Source organism: Lynx rufus, unplaced genomic scaffold, assembly GCF_022079265.1.
Source record: "Lynx rufus isolate CCGP_SWC_20201006 ecotype Redwood Valley unplaced genomic scaffold, mLynRuf1.p SCAF_2, whole genome shotgun sequence".
In the NCBI taxonomy this organism is placed as follows: domain Eukaryota; kingdom Metazoa; phylum Chordata; class Mammalia; order Carnivora; family Felidae; genus Lynx; species Lynx rufus.
The window spans coordinates 146170300-146189828 of record NW_025814834.1 but is presented as its reverse complement, the minus strand read 5'-3'; the positions used below and the strand labels follow the sequence as shown (position 1 = coordinate 146189828).

Below are 19529 nucleotides of genomic sequence, written 5' to 3'. Positions count from 1 at the left end.
GGGTTACTCTATCAAATAGCAGCACAGTAGCACAGTGAATCTGACATCTGGGTTATCTTATTCCCAGATGCTCTGTGGTGTCATTAGCAGGATTAATCTTAGCTTTAATTTCATAATGATTCTTATTCTAATATATGTGAATGAACACAAAGTCTCTTGACTCATTATCACCAATTTACCCAAGATATGTAATCAGGCTCTTACATTCACCAACATTTATTTTTGCTAATACATCTAAAATTGTAGATTAAGCAAATACAGTTAGTTCCAGCTGAGTGAATGCCTACCGAGGTAGCACTGTAGTATTTATGTTTTAATTAAAGGACATTAATGGTGTTGTTTTTAAATATGTACTGACCAAAAATGTGTTCATGGGGAACGGTAATGTCGTTGTTCGAGCAGCGTCCGGCTGTAAAATTAGTCACAGCAGCATTACATTAGAAGCCATTACCCACTTCTTTTGCAAATTATTGAAATTCCCTCTGTTAATTATGTTTTTAACCTTTATAAATAAGATGGAAGTACGTAGTCTTGATTCCAAACAACTCTGCTCCCCTAAGGAAACAGCACAGCGGGTCCTTACTGGTGAGAATAATTGTAATTATAACAAATTGTAATTTGTGGTTTTCATTCCCATTCAAGGTGACCATGCCACATCAAATATTGTCACTGTCAGTTCATGACTCAGAGTAGCCAAAAGGCCATTTCCCCTCTTATTTGACACTAAGTTTCGTAATAGCCTTAAAGGGGGCAGGCAGGGCGGGAGGACAAGATGGGGATGCTCTAGCAAATTCCAGTTCTCTCTTCACTTACTTCAACACTGGACTAACTTTTTTCATTTACCAGCTGTTGTCACCCAGCAGCATGTAGTGGTTTATTATTGATGGATAAAATGTTCAAACATTTAAAGAAATGAAAGTCAGCTTTGCATTTTTAATTAATTAATTAAAAGTACTGTAAATGCCAGCTTGTTAATTGCTTTGCACCTGCAAGCCAACACAGGTTTTGTGCACTCTTTCTTTGAATATTAAATTTTTTCTCGCATGTCTTTATAATGCTTGGGAAGTCTCTCCAGCAAACATATTAGTAAAGAGTAAATATTGAATCTTAGACAAAACTCATGGCTTCATCTTTCACTGTACCCAGAATAGGATTTAAAGGAGGATTTAGATTTCCAAGGCTTCTAATTAAGTAGTGATAATCAGGCTTTCTGCTGAGGGTCACTTCCTGGGAGTAATTTGAGTTATTAAAATGCATGTTTTTGTTTGTTCTGCTTTGTGAGCTAAAACTGATCCCTTTTAATATAGCAGCAAATATGCAAATTGGTGTTTCATTATATTGTGCAATTTATGGCAATCTTCTCTAATTTACTAAAAGGTCAGGAGCCTGACCTTGTCATTCAAAAAATTTTTTTTCCTGGTAAAGCTAAACTAATTATGTGGATTTTTTTTTTTTTAATGAAACTCTGAAAGTGTGCAGCATGGTAAAGAGTGTGACAAATTTAACTTTCACTTAGCTCTTATATTCATCAAGATGGCCTTCAGTTTTGTGTCGATCCCGGTAACAAAGAGTAGGTGATCTCAATTGTGAGTTAGGAATCCGTTGGTTTTAAATGCTGCACAGGAAAAAAGACAGAACTTAAAAACAATTCTTGTGCTTCAGAAAAATGTCGCAACTGGAATAGCTTAGCTTTACTGAAATAATTAGTGCGTACATGCTTTAAGTTGTCATTGGCCAGAAAATATTAAAAAGAACTATCATGAACTCAACAGCAAGTTTTTTGTTCAAAAGACTTACCAAATATTTATATTATTTTGTTCTTTATTGATGCCAAATATGCTTTAACTTTTTTTGTTGTTTTACAGAGTTTTCACTTTGACCAGGAGAATTTTTATCTCAAATGTTGTTAAATCCTTATGAGCACAAGTTGGTACCATTGACCTATTTACTTTTAAATTATAGTGATTCTCACACATTAGCCTGAATAAGAGTCACTTGGATTTCTTGCTCAAATCTAGATTCTAAGGTCTCATCTCCTCAAAATTCTGGTTCAGTAGGTCTGGGATTGGCTTCTGGTAATCTGCATTTTATTCAGGTGGCCTGTCATCTATACAGGTGACCCTTGGACAACATGGGTTTGAAATGTGTGTATATTTGTGGGTTTTTTTTTTTAATGAATACAGTACAGTACTGTAAATGTATTTCCTCCTCCTCATAATTTTCTTTCTCTTTCTCTTTTTTTTTTTTTTAAAGAGAGAAGATGCAAGTGAGCGAGGGGCAGGGACAGAGAGAGAGAGAGAGAGAGAGAGAGAAAGTGAGGCTGAGAGAGAGAGAGAGAGAGAGAGAGAGAGAGAGAGAGAGAAAGTGAGGCTCACCCAAAGCATGAGCACTCATACTCACATGAAACGGGGCTCAAGCTCACCCGATGTGGGACTTGTACTCCCAAACTGTGAGATCATGACCCGAGCTGAAGTCGGATGCTTAAAGACTGAGCCATCCAGGTGCCCCTTCCTTACAATTTTCTTAACAACATTTTCTTTTCTCTAACTTTTTTTATTGTAAGAATACCATATATAAAACAGAATGTACAAAATATGTGTTAATAGATTGTGTTATTGGTAAGGCTTCAACAGTATGCTATTAGTAGTTAAATTTTGGGGGAGTCAAAAGTTATATATGGACTTTTGACTGTGCAGAGTGTTGACACCTCTAACCTCCAAATTATTTAAGGCTCAACCATACTTTGTAAAGAATTCATAGAAGTTTGACTCTCCTCCATCCAATACACTCATTTGCTTAATATTCATTGCATATATGTGGAGATTTCTTGAATGAATAAAGGAATAAATAAACATGTATTATGTGCCATGCATGATCATTGCCCTTAAGGAGTTAGCCAGTAAAACACATGTATAGATGGTTATAAGGCAAATTAAAGAAATTGTAAGTGAAAAATCTTTGGGAACATAAAGGAGGAATAAATTATTTATAATTGGGGGACATTTAGCAAAGGAGACTATATTTAGACTAGGAAGCATGAGAGTTTTCCTCTAGGTGGAGAAGGTGGGAGAAGGACCATACTGACGAGGGAGGAGTTTGAAGAAAGGTCCAGAGATGGGAACATGCATGGTGTGTTCAGGGGAGGGTGAGCAACCTAATATGACCACAGCCCTTGTTGTGTCTTGCATTAGAAGTGGGAATAAAGCTCCAAAATGTCCTGAGATCAGATTTTGCAGGACCTGGAATATTTCAATGCTGAGCATTTGGGGTTTTGTTGGGTGGGCAGTGAGATATCAGTGTCAATTTTAAAGTGAGGGACTGACCTGATTAATTCTGTGTGTGGCAACAATTTGGACAGAAACAATTAAAGACAGGAAGAAGTGTTAAGAGGCTACTCATAGTCCATGGAAAGAAACTAAAGTCCTGGCAAAGATAATGGAGATGGTGGACTGGATTCAAGAGACAAACATAACTTGGCAATAAGTTGGATTTGAGGTGGGGTTAAATTTGAAGGAGGAGTGAAGGGAAGGGAATTTGGTGTCCAAGTTTCCAGTTGAGTAACTGTGGATAGTGACATGATTGACCAAGTCAGGCAATGGAGAAAGAGAAACATTATTGGTGGAAATAAAGCTTTTGACTTAGAAGCTTGCTTAGAAAGTGTGTTTGAAGACTGGTTGTGCTGGGCAGCTCTAGGAAGCTTCTAAGTAAGGCAGAATCTCAGACTTCTATCCCAGATATACTGAATCAGAATCAGCACTCTTGTGCCATCCCCAGGCGATTCATATGCACATGAAAATCTGAGAAGCACTGGTAGAACATACAAAGTCTGTTGTTGGGGGGCGCCTGGGTGGCGCAGTCGGTTAAGCGTCCGACTTCAGCCAGGTCACGATCTCGCGGTCCGTGAGTTCGAGCCCCGCATCAGGCTCTGGGCTGATGGCTCAGAGCCTGGAGCCTGTTTCCGATTCTGTGTCTCCCTCTCTCTCTGCCCCTCCCCCGTTCATGCTCTGTCTCTCTCTGTCCCAAAAATAAATAAACGTTGAAAAAAAAAAAAAAAAGATGTCTGTTGTTGGGACACAATCATTCTAAAGGACTCCATACCAAAAAGGGCTTTGTGGTTATTTAAGTTGGGGGAAGGCTCTATGTGATAACCCATATGATCACTATTCTTGGAGATTCAAAAACTACAAGTTATACATTCTACTTCTGAAAGCAATATTACCCTATATGTTAACTAGAATTTAAATAATAACTTGAAAACAAAGAACAAACGAAGCCCAAAATTAGTAGAAGAAAGGAATAACAAAGATCAGAGCAGAAATAAATGAAATAGAGACTAACAAGACAACAGAAAATATCAATGAACCCAAGAACTTGTTCTTTGAAGAGATAAACAGAATTGACAAACCTTTAGCTAGACTCACCAAAAAAAAAAGAGGAAATAAGGTCAGAAATGAAAGAGAAAATGCTACAATTGATACCACAGAAATACAAAGGATCATCAGAGACTACTATGAATAATTGTATGCCAGCAAATTGTACAACCTAGAAGAAATGGATAAATTCCTAGAAACATGTGACTTTCCAAGTCTGAATCATGAAGAGTTAGAAAATCTGAATGGTCAATTAAGAGTAAGGAGATTGAATCAGTAATTTAAGAACTTTCTACAAACAAAAGTCTAAGACCATACAGCTTCACTAGTGAATTCTAAATGTTCAAAGATGAATTAATACCAATCTTCTCAAACTCGGCTAAAAAAAATAGAAGAGGAAGGAATGAGACAAGCATTATCCTGATACCAAAACCAAACAAAGACACAAGAAAAGAAAATTACAGGTCAATATCCCTGATGAACATAGATGCAGAAAATCCTCAACAAAATAATAGCAAACCAAATTCAACAATACATTAAAAGGATCAAACACAATGATGAAGTAGGATATATTCTAGGGATTCAAAAGTGGTTCGACACCTGCAAATCAATATGATACACCACATTAACAAAATGAAGATAAGAATCATATAACCATTTGAATAGATGCAGAAAAGGCATTTGACAAATAGCAATTTATGATAAAAACTCTCAACAAAGCAGGTATTGAGGAGATGTACCTCAACATAATGAAGACCATTGATGACAAGCCCACAGCTAACATCATACTCAATGGGGAAAAGCTGAAAGCTTTTCCTCAAAGATCAGAATCAGGACAAGAATGCCCACTTTTGCCACTTTTATTTAATATGGTATTGGAAGTCCTGGCCAGAGAAGTTAGGCAAGAAAAAGAAATAAGAGACATCTAAACTGGAAAGAAGTAGTAAAACTCACCATTTGCAGATAACATGATACTCTATACAGAAAACCCTAAAGACTCCACCCCAAAACTGTGAAAACTGATAAATGAATTTGGTAAAGTTGCAGGACACAAAACCAATATAAAGAAATTGCTTGCATTTCTACATACTAACAATGAACCATCAGAAAGAAAAATTAAGGAAACAATCCCAGGTAGAATTACATCAAGGATAATGAAAAACTGCTCGGTCAGATGGGCCGGAGACACTTCTGGGAGCAACAGCATGATGCTTGTCCAAGGAGAACCCCAAGTCCGGTTCAAACTTGTATTGGTTGGCGATGGTGGTACTGGAAAAACTATGTTCATGAAATGTCATCTGACTGGTGAGTTTAAGAAATATGCAGCCATATTGGGTGTTGAGATCCATCCCTTTGTGTTCCATGACAATAGAGGACCTATTAAGTTCAATATATGGAATACGGCTGGTCAGGGGAAATTTGGTGGGCTAGAGAGATGACTATTACATCCAAGCCCAGTGTACCATTATAATGTTTGATGTAACATCAAGGGTTTCTTACAAGAACGTGCCTGATTGGCATAGAGATCTGGTACAAATATGTGAAAACATCCCCATGGTGCTGTGTGGCAACAAAGTGGACATCAAGGACAGGAAAAGTACGGCAAAATCTTCCACCATAAGACCAACCTTCAACACTATGACATTTCTGCCAAAAGTAACTACAATTTTGACCAGCCCTTCCCGTGGCTTGTTAGAAAACTAACAAGTGGAACATGTGTTTCATCTATGGGTTGCTGAAGGAGAAGAATGGGCTTCGGAGTGAATGTGACAGTGTATACCCTCATTTTTTGAACCTGCATATTTAGCTGTTTTGGAACACAATTGTTTCCTTTCTGAGTTTCCAATATAAGACTGCTGTAGTCACATCACAGTATCCAGTGGTGAAATCTCATTTGTCACTGTCCTTTCCATTTCTTTTAATTTAGAATTAGAATAAAATTGTATTTCAAATATCTAAAAAAAAAACCCTGAAATAATTAGAGATAATTTAACCAGTGAGCTGAAAGACCTATTAGACACTATTAGACTATTAGGTACTAATGAAAGAAATTGAAGAAGATAAATAAATGGAAAGATATTCTGTGCTCATGAATTTGAAGAATTAGTATTGTTAAAATGTCCACACTACCCAAAGCAATCTACAGATTCAGTGCAATCTCTATCAAAATTTGAGTGGCATTTCACAGAAATAGAACAAACAATTCTAAAATTTGTATGGAACATTAAAGGACTCCAGATAACCAAAGCAATCCTGAGAAAGAAGAACAAAGCTGGAAGCATCATGCTCCCTGATTGTAAACTACAGTTGGAAAGTTATAGTAATCAAAACAGTATGGTATTGGCCTAAGAACAGATACATGGATCAACGAAACAGAAGTGAAAACCCAGAAATAAACCCATCCTTATATGTTCAATTAATTTATGACAAAGGAGGCAAGAATATACAATGGGGAAAGGCAGTGTCTTAAATAAGTAGTGAGGAGAAAACTGGACAGCCACATGCAAAAGAATGAAAGTGGACCACTATCTTACCCCCTACACAAAAGTTAATTCAAAATGGATACAAAACTTGAATGTAAGACCTGAAACCATAAAACTCCTAGAAGAAAACGTAAGTGGTAATCTTGACATGGGTTTGGCAAGATTTTTTGAATTTGACACAAAAATAAGGGCATCGATAGCAAAAATTAGCAGGTGGGATTACTTCAAACTAAAAAGCTTCTGCACAGCCAAGGAAACCATCAACTAAATGGAAGGCACCTAGTGAATGGGAGAAAGTGTTTGCATATCAATTTTTGATAAAAATATCCAAAAATACCTAAACCTAATAGCAAAACAGAAGTCTGATTCAAAAATGTGCAAAGAATCTGGATAGACATTTTTCTAAAGAGCACATATTGATGGCCAATGGATACATGAAAATATGCTCAATATCACTAATCACCAGGGAGATGCAAATTAAAGCCACAATGAGATATCACCTCAATGAGATATTACCTATTAGAATGGCTGTTATCAAAAAGACAAGAAATAAGTGTTGGTGAGAATGTAGAGAAAAGGAAATCCTGTGCACTGTTGGGGGGAATGTATATTGATGTAGCTACTACGGAAAACAGTATGACGTTCCTCAAAAAATTAAAAATAGAACTATCCTGTGATCCAGCAATTTTGCTTCTGGGTATTTATCTGAAGAAAACAAAAACACTCAGAAAGATAGCTGCACCCCTGTGTGCATTGAAGCATGATTTACAACAGCCAAAACATGGAGACAACTTAAGTGTTCATTGATGGAAGAAGGGAAAAGAAAAGGTGGCATATATACACAATTGAATATTATTCAACCATAAAAAAGAATGAAATTATGCAATTTGTGACAGATGGAACTTGAGGGCACTATGCTAAATAAGTCAGACAGAGAAAGACTTATCTAAAGAATCTGTAGAATCTAAAAAACTGCCAAAACAAACAAAAATCCAAGCTCATAGAAATAGGGAACAAATTGGTGGTGGCCAAAGGTGGGGGTGTCTGATAGGCAAGATGGGTGAAGGAAGTGAAAAGGTACAAACTTTCTGTTATAAGTAAATCCAGGGGTGCGTGGGTTGCTCAGTTGGTTAAGCATCCAACTTTGGCTCAGGTCATGATCTCGCGGTTCGTGAGTTTGAACCCCTCATCAGGCTCCACACTGTCAGTGTAGAGCCTACTTGGGATTTTCTCTTGTGCTCCCTCTGTCTGTCTCTCAAAATAAATAAGCTTATAAAATAAATAAGTCCTGAGGATGTAATGTACAGCATGGTGACTATAGTTGATAATACCGTATTGCATATTTGAAAGGTCCTAAGAAAGTAAATCTTAAAAGTTCTCAACACAAGGAAAAAAGTCTGTAACTATGTACGGGGAGGGCTGTTGACTAGACTTAATTGTGATAATTTTGCAGTGTATACCAATACTGAGTCATGTTGCACACCTGAATCTAATATAATGGTAACAAAACCAAACCCCTACAATTCATATTAGCTTATTAAAGCTCTGAGGAGTTCTATAGTGATGGAATCTGTCTGATTTTGCTTAAGTCAATATTTTCAAAATGTATTTTATCATGAGGTAGTGGGATAATTGTGTTCCTCCAAAAGAAATGTTTAAGTTCTGACCCCCAGTACCTGTGAATGTGACCTTATTTGGAAATAAACTTTTGCGGATGTAATCAAGTTAAGATGAGGTATTGCTACGTGAGGGTGGGTGCTAAATCCAATGAATGGTGTCTTTATAAGAGGAAGAAGAGGGAGGCTTGGAAAAAGACATACCTAGAGAAGAAAGTTGTGTGATGATAGAGGCAGAGGTTGGAGTGACACAGCTACAAGCTTAGAGATGCTAAGAATCACTGGCAACAACTAGAAGCTAGGAAGAGGCAATGAAAGATTCTTTCCTAAGCCTTCAGAGGGAGCATGGTCTTGCCAACACCTTAATTTTGGACTTCTAGCCTCCAGAACTGTGAAAGAACTGATTGTTTTAAGTAGTCCAGTTTGTGGTAACTTATTATTGCAACCCTAGGAAACTACTGTGTGACTCTTTAAGACAAATAACACTAACATTCTGAGCATCACTAGATTAGAAAATAGTAGTTTAGAACATACATGGAGATGCATGTGCATGTGGAGGTGTAGGTGTCAAACTGGCTTTGGAAATTGGGTATAAATTTCAAGAGGGGATTGGGATAGATGAGAGACATTTGGAAGTAAAGCACACAGTGGGCAGTTAAAGCCTGGGGAATGAGGAGTGGACCAGGGAGATCATTTAAACAGAAATCCCAGGAGAATAGCTATAATTGAAGGAAAATTGAAAAACAGCAAGAGAATGGGCATTAGGCATAAAAGAAGAAATAAAATTTTTAAAAGATACATGCATCCCTATGTTTATTGCAGCATTATTTACGATAGCTAAATTAAAGAAGCAGCCCAAGTGTCCATCAATAGGTGAATAAAGAAGATGATTAGTAGAAGGGAGGTGTTGGGGGATGGATGAAATAGATTAAGGGGAATTAAAGCACACTTATGGGGGTGCCTGGGTGGCTCAGTCAGTTGAGTGACCAACTCTTGGTTTTGGCTCAGGTCATAATCTCGCGGTTTGTGAGAGTGAGCCCTTCTTGACCTTGCAGAACCTGCTTGGGATTCTCTCTCTATCCCTCCCCTGCTCATGTACTCTTGCACGCTCTCTCAAAATAAATACATAAACATTAAAAAAGGCACACTTACTGGGGCGCCTGGGTGGCTCAGTTGGTTGAGCATCCAACTTCAGCTCAGGTCATGATCTCATGGTTTGTGAGTTTGAGCCTCGCGTCAGGCTCTGTGCTGACAGCTGAGCCTGGAGCCTCCTTCGGATTCTGTCTTTTCCTCTCTCTGCCCCTCCCCACTTGTGCTCTGTCTCTCTGTCTCTCAAAAATAAATGTAAAAAAGATAAAAAAAAAGCACACTTATAAAGAGCACTGAGTAATATATAGAATTGTTGAATCATATTGTACACTTGAAACTAATGTAACCTGTGTGTTAATTATATATATTTTAATAATAAAGAAATTCTGATAACAGGAAAAAAAGACTTAATTTAGCAATTAGGAAGTCAGTAGTTATCTTTGAGAAAGCAGTTTGAGCAACTTGAAGTAGAGGCAAGCTTGCCGTGGGTCAGGGAGTGAACAACAGGGCCTTCAGTCAAAGAAGTCAAAGTAAAAGCATTTCAGTCTTCAGTCCTCCTTGAGACCTTGAAAAAGTTTTTGAAAAAAAACTTTTCTTGAAAAAATGGAAAAAAAGAAGAAAACTCTGTCTTTGATGAAACACAGAAACTTCACTATGAACAAAATCTGGCCAGGGCTGAGAAATTGAGACTAAAACTAAGGGTGGAGACTGAGAACCCAGAAATCTCCTCAGATTTTAGCAGAGTCAGATTTCTCTGGAAGTGCATGTTACAGTCTTCAGGTCCAAAGGATCCTTCATTCAGTTTCCTGGGATCTAGAGAAATGCGGCCAGAAGAGAAGTGGGCATGTCCTTTGGCAGACCCAGGTGTCAACTGGAGAAAAGTGGGAGGGTTGGAGCTGATGGGGACCCCTGTGGAGGGTCCACAGGTATGCCCTAGCCTCCTAGCTAATGGGGTGTGCAATGGGGAGGTTGGAGGGGAAGCTGTGCTCGCCAGGTTGCAACACAAATCCACATCCTAACTGAAGAGAAAGGAGGAGAAATGTGCATTCAGGATGGAGGACAAATTTGGTGAGAAGGTTTTTGAGATAATATACTACATTTAAATTTCTGGGCTGAGTCTTCAAGCAAATGGTGGCCTCAGATAGAACTGCCCCAATACAGGTGAATAATCTTGAGAAAGGAACACATTAGACAATATACATAAGAATAGAGGAAGAAAGAGTAATCAAAAGTCAGAAAGCTTACATAAATCAGAAGAGGAATTGTTCTTACGAATTTGACAAAGAATCTTAAAGATACTATAGGCAGCATCATCTCTTGGGGAGGAGGAAGCACACACATGTGCAAAATGATCGAAAAGGAGATAAGACCATAGAGAAAAAAAAATTGGTAGAGCTCAGTAAAAAATGAAAGGAGCGCTTGGGTGGCTCAGTTGGTTAAGTGTCTGGCTCTTGACTTCGGCTCAGGTCATGATCTCACAATTTGTGATTTTAAGCCCTGCATCAGGCTCTCTGCTATCAGCACATGGCACATTTCGGATCCTCTGTCCCCCTTTCTCTGCACCTTTACCACTTGTACTCTCTCTCTCAAAAATAAACATTAAAAGTAAATGAAAGAAATGATGAGGGACTATAAAATCAATGCAGAGATAAGTCTCATTAAACAAACAAAATAAAAAAAAATTCAAAACATAAGGATACAATTATTAGGAAATGGTGAAGCAAAGCCTGGTTCCCCTTTTAGCTATCTCTTACTGAAGTGCTTCCCATTTTTCCTAAAAGTCTTACCTTGATGGTATATTCTATTAGTAACAGGGAAGCTGGGAATTGGATCCAGAGCAGTGGGATGAATTCTGCCATCCCTTTCACTCCTTATTTAGGTACTGATTATTCTTTTGCAATGTCTTTATCTTTTCAAGATTTCCCTTACCAATTCTCATAAGCACATTTTTCATGGCACAGAAATACTGATGGTGTAAGCTGGTGAAGGAAGGACACATGGCCAATGATTCCATGCCAGTTGTGTTCGCATCAAGAGCCACATGGACAGTAAGAAAGATATCTAGAATTCTGTGGAATAAATGTCCCCAAAGCTATTTTAATTGATTAGACCTCAGCTTCATAAACCCCCTTGAACTGATGACCTTCAAGTGGTGCTCAGGCTCCACAAAGGTGAGAATGTCTTTAAACTGTGGTCTTCAAGCTACTGGCTTTGAGTTGAACTGGCTGGAAGAGTCTCTCTGACAACACATTTTGTTGAAGAAGCCCATCTATCAGAGGGCAGACCCTAAATTCATCTCTCAGTGCCCTTTCCCAAAAAAGTCCATTTCCTCTGTCCAGTGAACAACTTCCTATCTTTGATTTGGGTTTTCTTTAAAGAACTTGATACCAGTGGCCAGTGGATGCATATGTGTGAATTCTCAGTCCATCCAATAATGCAATTCATGCCAAAGGTTTGATACTCAAGTCTTAATTCCCAGGAAAAATGTGACTTTATGTTACCATGTGGTTTTCTTGTTCCCTTGAGCATCACTAAGCTACAGTTGGTCTTACCTGCTAACATTTTGCACATTAATTGGGGCTGGGAAACCTGATGGTAGGAGCTGAAACAGGTCTGAGGCCTCCTTTGGACTGTGTTGGCTAACTGTGTGTGTGTGTGTGTGTGTGTGTGTGTGTGTGTGTGTGTGTGTGTGTGTAGCTCCCTAGTAGTACAAAAGAGTGCAGAAAGCTCTCCCCACAGGAAGATCTATTAGAAAGAAAATGAAATAACCTTTTAGGGCCCCACATGTGTATCACAGGCAGGCCTTGCACTAGAACAGAAGAAACCAGGGCCAGTTTTCATCATCTTAATGAATGGCGCCACCACCCACCCAGCCAGAAATTTGTGATTATCCCTGATTCTTCTCTTGCGCTCATTTTCCACATTGAACTTACCAGCAAGTTCTTTTGGTTTTACCCAAAAAGATGTGTTGAGTCTGTCTTCTCTCCATCTCACTTCTGTACTTATGCCATGCTCTCCTAAGCTCCCGTTTGGACTGTTAAAATTGTCTCCTGTTTCTCCATAGCCATGCATTTCATCCTCCAGTCCATTGTCTGCATAGTAGCCCGTACCGTATAAAACGTAGATGAGGTCATGTCACTTTTCTGTTTAAATCTCCAGCAGCTTCCAGTTTGCCTCAGAATAAAATAAAAATTCCTTATCATGACCTTCAACATCTTGCATAATCTAGCCCATGCCTACCTCTCTTAGCTCACTCCAGCCACACAAGGTTTCTTTTTAGTGCCATGAATACACCATGTCCTTTCGTTTCTCACAGATTTTGGGCTGTTTCCTTCGCCTGAAAATGATATTTCCCTAGTCCTACATGCATGATAGCCTCTCATTTTTCAGGGCTCAAATGTCATCTGTTCAGAAAGCTTTCCTTTCTCATTGAAAGTAGGTGTATTGCATCCATTTTATTCTCTACCTCTGTCTCCTATTTCTTTCTTTCTTTCATCTTTTTTTAAAGTTTATTTTGAGAGAGACAGAGACAGTGCAAGTGAGGGGGGGCAGAGAGACAGGGACAGAGAATCCCAAGCAGGCTTCATGCTGCCAGCCCAGAACCCGAAGTGGGGTTCAAACTCACAAAACCATGAGATCATGACCTGAGCCAAAACCAAGAGTCAGACGCTTAACCGACTGAGCCACCCAGGTACCCTTTTTTCTTTTTTACATCTTAGCAATGTTTGTAATTAGTTTATCACTTTCAGCTCTCTCCCCACTAGAGCAGGAACACTTTAAGAGCAAGTATGCAGTCTGTCTTGTTCTATTCACTAATGTATCCCCAGGACTTTGCACCCTCAACAAATAATTGACAGTCAACAAATAATTGAATGAATGAATGAATGAACAGATGAATCCATTCTTGCAGACCATATATGAATGCAGAAACCTTAACGGTTGCCCATCCACATATTATGCTCCCTTTCCTTCCAGAGCTTTAAAGAAAGACATCATATTTGGGTACATTTAATTTGCAGAATCCTTTGAACTGGAATTTTTCAAATAGATGTCAACAGATTTCCAAAAGTTGAAGTCTGTTACACATAACTCTGCAAAGGCATAGTCTGGAAGGTGACCCATTTTCCTGTGGGTTTGCATTGCGAATGGAAGTTCAGAACAATCCAACCATAAAGCAGTTCAACCACAGACCTCAACAAAGCCCTAATCATTTCTGGCCACACAGTTGTTTATATCAGCCATTGGAATTTGGCAAATAAACATAAAATGGGTGTTGATGAGGACACAATCAATTTTACATACCTCAATTTAAAAAATCATTTACTTGTTTATAACTAAGAAAATCATAAGACATGCCTATTTTAATCATCTTTTACATTGGGAGAGACTATTATGGAGGCAGGGTGGGAGTAGAACATTTGAATTAGATCATACAAAAAAAGAAAAAAAGGTTAGTTTGGAAGAGTACCCTTGCTTTTAGGCATATGTGGGAGGATGAATTTTTCTTGTCTCCCTTTATTTTATCACTTTACTCCTGGTAAGAGAGAGAACTTTTAGTTTAATAATACATGACCTACTGTAAGCCAGTATAGATGGCTGTAAGAAACCAGCTATACTGCCAAGAGGAGATGTTGTTTGCCTTGCAGTGATTTTACGTAGAAGATGCTGAAAGATCACAGACAAAGCAAGGAGAACTTAGGGAGTTTTTGACTGAAGGATTCTTTCTAACTTCTCCCTCCCCAGAATGGAGGCAAGAATCATGATCTCTGTGGTCCAGTCCAAGTGGTGCAAACTTGGATAGCACTGGCATACTGGGAGAAGGTGGAAACTGGGAAAATCAGAGGGAGAAGAGATTCTTGGTCATGCACCCAAGACTTCTGGGCATCTATCCAAGGCTAACTGTGTACAAGTGAAGGGTCTGATCAATAAAGAAACGGCCATCCTGCATCTTTCAGATTTCAGGGGAGCTTGTATCAGCTCATAGTAGGATATTCTCCTTCTGGTAGAGGATTATGCCTGCATTCCAGGTCCTCTGAGATATTTGGGAGGGATGGAGAGAGATAAGGTTGAATTTATGTAAAAGTTTTATCTAGAATCTCATTAGCAAGAAGGCTACCTGTGTCTAAAATAGTCTCCTCCAAATTGACATTTGGAAACTGCAGACCTCAGCTATTTCCTCTAGGGTCTTTGAGGCTCCTTCCCACACTGTGTATACAGGTGACATTATTTTATCTTTTTTCTTTGCATCCCCTTAAAGTTGATTTAAAGTCTTTTTTATGTTTGGTGGAAAAATACAAAGATTCTGGATGGATGCACTTAAACATAATGTTGCTAATAAGTCTACTATTTAATTGTGGCTGTTAATGCAAAATTTGATGATGATATTTCAGCTGGTATGATTAGCATTTAATCATTTTTTATCATGGTGATACTGCATTTACTGTCTTTCTGCTTTGAAGATGTCAGCAGTCTCCTCTATTTATTTAGAATTTTATGTGTTGGAGACATTGGCTTTAGAATTTTAAGGTTTGACGCCATGAATGCTTAAAGGAAGTTATTTGCATTTCTGCAGACTGCAGATGATTCCTGGTTCTTTTGGTTCTTGATCTGTTTTGTACAGGTCCAGTGTAAGAGTTTTGAGACTATCTGAGCCTTCAGCACGTGTCCATTAGCTGCATAACCTGGGCAAATCATTAACCTAACTGGGCTTCAGATTCTTGATCTGGCAACTGGGGATAATAATACCTGATCTCCTGGGGGTAGTTATGAGCATCAGCTGAGAGGTGCATGAAAGTGTCTTAAAAATTCATAAATTGTTAAATGAATTAAGATGGCTTTCGTGATGTTTGTTGTTGTTATCATCACCATCATCTAAATTAACCCAGTATGGAGGCTTAGAAAAATCAGTGGTGATTACAGTAGTCATCCCTTTTCTGCAGTTTTAGTTACCTATAGTCAATGATGGTCTGGAAGCAGATGGTCTTCCTTATGACCTATGGTCAGGTCAGTAGTTGTCTAATGTTAGGTCACATGCCTGTATCCTTCACTTCATCTCCTCACACAGGCATTTTACTGTCTTACATCATCCTAAGAAGAAGGGTGAGTACAGTACAATATTTTGAGAGAGACAATAATCTCATAACTTTTATTACAGCATGTTGTTAAAATTGTTCTATATTTAGTTATTGTTAATCTCTTACTGTGCCTAATTTATAAGATAAACTTTATCATAATTATGCATGCTTAGGAAAAAAACATAGTATATATGTTGTGTTCAGTACTTTCTGTGGTTTCAGACATCTACTGGAGGTCTTGGAGTGTATCCCTGTGGATAAAGTGGGGAGACTACCATATTTGTTAGGCCAAATAACAAATTTGGCTTTTTGACACAATTCTCTACCATGCTGTGAGCACCCAAAGGACTTTTTAAAAAATTATTTTAAAAAATGTTTATTTATTTTAGAGAGAGAGAGAGTGCATGAGCAAGGAAGGGGTTGAGAGAGGGGGACACAGAATCCGAAGCAAGCTCTAGACTCTAAGCTGTCAGGCTCAGAGCCTGATGTGGGGCTTGAACTCACAAACTTTGAAATCATGACCCGAGCCGAAGTCTGATGATTAACCGCTTAACCGACTGAACCACCCAGGAACCCTATCCCTAGGACTTTTAAATGTGGATTTGATTCACAAGAAACATTTGAGAAAAACAATTGTATAAAGGAAGGTCATCCTATAACAAAATGAAAAGTGATTCTTCCTCTTCATCTATGAGTGACAAGGCATTGTCACATTGATTACCTAATTTCATCTTTTTTGGGAAATGGAGAACAGGTGCTATTAAGCCATTTAGACATAAGAAAAAGCTTAGGTACAGGAAGCAAAATCAAAGGTTCAAGGTGTCTTAACAAGCAGGATGCTTTGTTGAGTGGACACCTAAGTAAAAGGTAAGAGGTAAGGAGCTGAGATTAAAGAACCTACACTGAAGGGAAACCAGGCCAGTAGAACAGAAACAAAGTAGAACAGAAACAAAGAGCTTTGGAGAGGCGAGGAGGAGTTGTAGCGGTGGGCTTAGAGTGGTCCCTTTGTGAGGCCTGGGCTCCCCAAATAACTGCTGCTCTGTCATAGACTTTTTTTTTTTTTTTCTGGTCACCAGATTATCCTCCCAACTAGTTGAAACATGCAGGCTTTAAGAGTGCTGGTGGAGGCAAATGGATGGTTTTATTTGAATATTAGGTATTAAAACGCTTGGTGAGGTGGGTGATGGGTATTGAGGAGGGCACCTTTTGGGATGAGCACTGGGTGTTGTATGGAAACCAGTTTGACAATAAATTTCATATATAAAAAAAATAAAATAAAATAAAACGCTTGGTGAAGCCCCTGTGGATGGGTCTAGCCTTCTCAAAATGAGTCTAGATCAAACTCAATTCACATGCTAAACAGAGAGGGTCAGTTTTCTGGGTGGGCAGCCTGAGGCAACATGTCACACAGCATGCTTAATAGATACCGTACACAGTAGGAGCTTACTAGATAATCATTGACGGAAGGGATTGTGTTGTAGGCCTATCTGACCCACTGACAGCTAACACAAATACAGCCTTTCCATTGTGCCTGACTGAGGGCTTTCCATATGTTTAACTAACTTACACTAAAACCCTCTGAGTTAGGTGCTGTTATCACCATTGTACACGTGAAAAACCTGAAGTATAGCAAGGTTAAGTAACTTGTCCAGGGCTAGAAAGTGGTGGAATTGAGATTTGAACCAAGATAATTTGACTGGAAACACCGTGCCGCTAATAGTCTAGTCACCTGCATCTACGTTTCCTTTTGTAATAGCTCACGGTTCTCAGACTTGGCATATATATGCATTCTTGTACCAATTTGTGTACATAAAAAATGTACACTGTCTTCTATGGGGGAGTTAATGGGCTTTTAAAGGTAAAGTTAGCCTTACGGGTTAATGTTAGAATTTAACCCCATCTTAAGATGAAACTGCATTGTGCCATTAAATAGTCACAACACTATGAGCTGTGTGTTTGTGTCATTTAGGACTCTTGAATACAAGTAACAGAAACCCATTGGGACCAACTTAAGTTAATGATATTACTTTTTTCCCCTAAAAATGTAAAAATCGGGTTTATTGAACTGTCACTTATATACATTAACATTCACTGTAGTGTATAAACTCATACAGTCATGTCACTCCCATTACAGTCAAGATATAGAACATTTCTGTCACCCCAGAAAGTTCCCTCATGCTCCATTGTAGCAAACCTTCTTGCTGTCCCTAGTCATTGGCAACTACTAATCTATTTCTGTCTTGTAGTTTTGCCTTTTCCCAGCCCCAATATCAATGGCTCATATCCTACATAGCCTTTTGAATGTGGCTTTTTCCTTCAGATTCATTCATGCCTATATCTGCATCAGTTGTTGGTTTCTTTTTATTGCTGAGAAGTATTCTGTCGTATGAATGTGCCACAGTTTGCTTATGCATTCACCGGTTGAAAGATATTGGGGTTGTTTCCAGTTTTTGATGATTATGAATAAAACTGCTATAAATATCCGTGTATAGCTTTTGAGTACATACATGTTTTCATGTCTCTTGAGTAAAAATAATCCTGGGACGGTTGAGTCATCGTTAAGTGTATATTTGATTTTAGAAGCAGTAGCCAAGCTGTTTTCTGTAAGGCCTGTATGGTTTACATTCCCATCAGCAGTGAGTTCCAGTAGCTCCCTTCCTCACCAGCTGTGGGTATTCTCAGCGTTCATCCTAGCAGTGCTAAGGGAGGGGCAGTGCTACCTCTCCGTGGCCTTGATTTGCATTTCCCGAATGAGTCAAGATGTTGAGTACCTTTTCCTGGGCTTATTTGCCACACGTATCTCTGCTTTTGGTGATGTTTCTGTTCACATCTTTGCTGGACTTTTTCTTGGGTTCTTTGTGTTATTTTAGTTTTGAGAGTTCTTTGTATATTTGAAGTCTTTTATCTGATGTGTGTTTTGCAGATACTTTGTATCTGCGGTTTGCCTTTCTCTTAACGTTGTCTTACCAAAAACAAAAACAAAAAACAAATTTAAAATTTTGATGGAGTCCAATTAATTTTTTTATGGATTGCAGTTTTAATGTCATATCTAATAAATCTTTACCTAACTCAAAGTCATAGAGATTTTCTCCTATGTTTCTTCTTGAACTTTTATAGTTTTGGGGTGTACATTTAGGTTTACGATGCATTTCAAGTTAATTTTTGTGTATGTTGCAAAGTATTGATTGAGGGTCAATTTATGATATATTTTTTGAGTTTTTGATACATTTTTTGATTTGTTCTATATAATTTTATTTAATGTTTATTTTATTTTTGAAAGAGAGCGTAAATGGAGGGAGGGGTAGAGGGAGAAGGAGACACAGAATCTGAAGCAGGCTCCAGGTTGAGCTGTCAGCACAGAGCCCGATTCAGGGCTCGAACCCACAAACCGTGAGATCATGACCTGAGCTGAAATTGGACGCTTAACTGACTGAGCCACCCAGGTGCCCCTGATTTATTATATTTTTTATTTTGATTTATAGATTTCCAATTATTCCAGCATCCTTTGTCATAAAGACTTGTCTTTCTCCACTGAATTGCTTTGCACCATTGTAAACAACCAATTGACAACATATTTATAGGTCTGTTTCTGGACTTGTATTTTTTTCTGTATTCTAAGCACTTTTAATAGATTACTTCTCTTAATTCTCACAACACATACCTATTATGATAGAGGAAGTTGAGTCACAGGGAATTTAAATACTAGTTTGGGGTCATGGAGCTGGAGGGTAGTAACTGGGCTTTGAATGTTGGCAGCCTAGTTCCTTACCCTAGATCCTAAACCACTATCCTATTCAGCCCTGCTGAGGTCTCAGAGAATCCAAGAGAGAGGGTGCCAGCAGCCATAGAAACAGCATCCAGCCTGAGAATAGAATATGTCTGGGACCTACTATCTTA

General features: G+C 38.5%; 1 pseudogene; it reads left to right on the top strand.

Annotated features, from left to right (window-relative positions):
- The first annotated feature begins 5578 nt into the window (after positions 1 to 5578).
- Positions 5579 to 6109, top strand: LOC124514314 (GTP-binding nuclear protein Ran-like; annotated as a pseudogene).
- The last annotated feature ends 13420 nt before the right edge of the window (positions 6110 to 19529 follow it).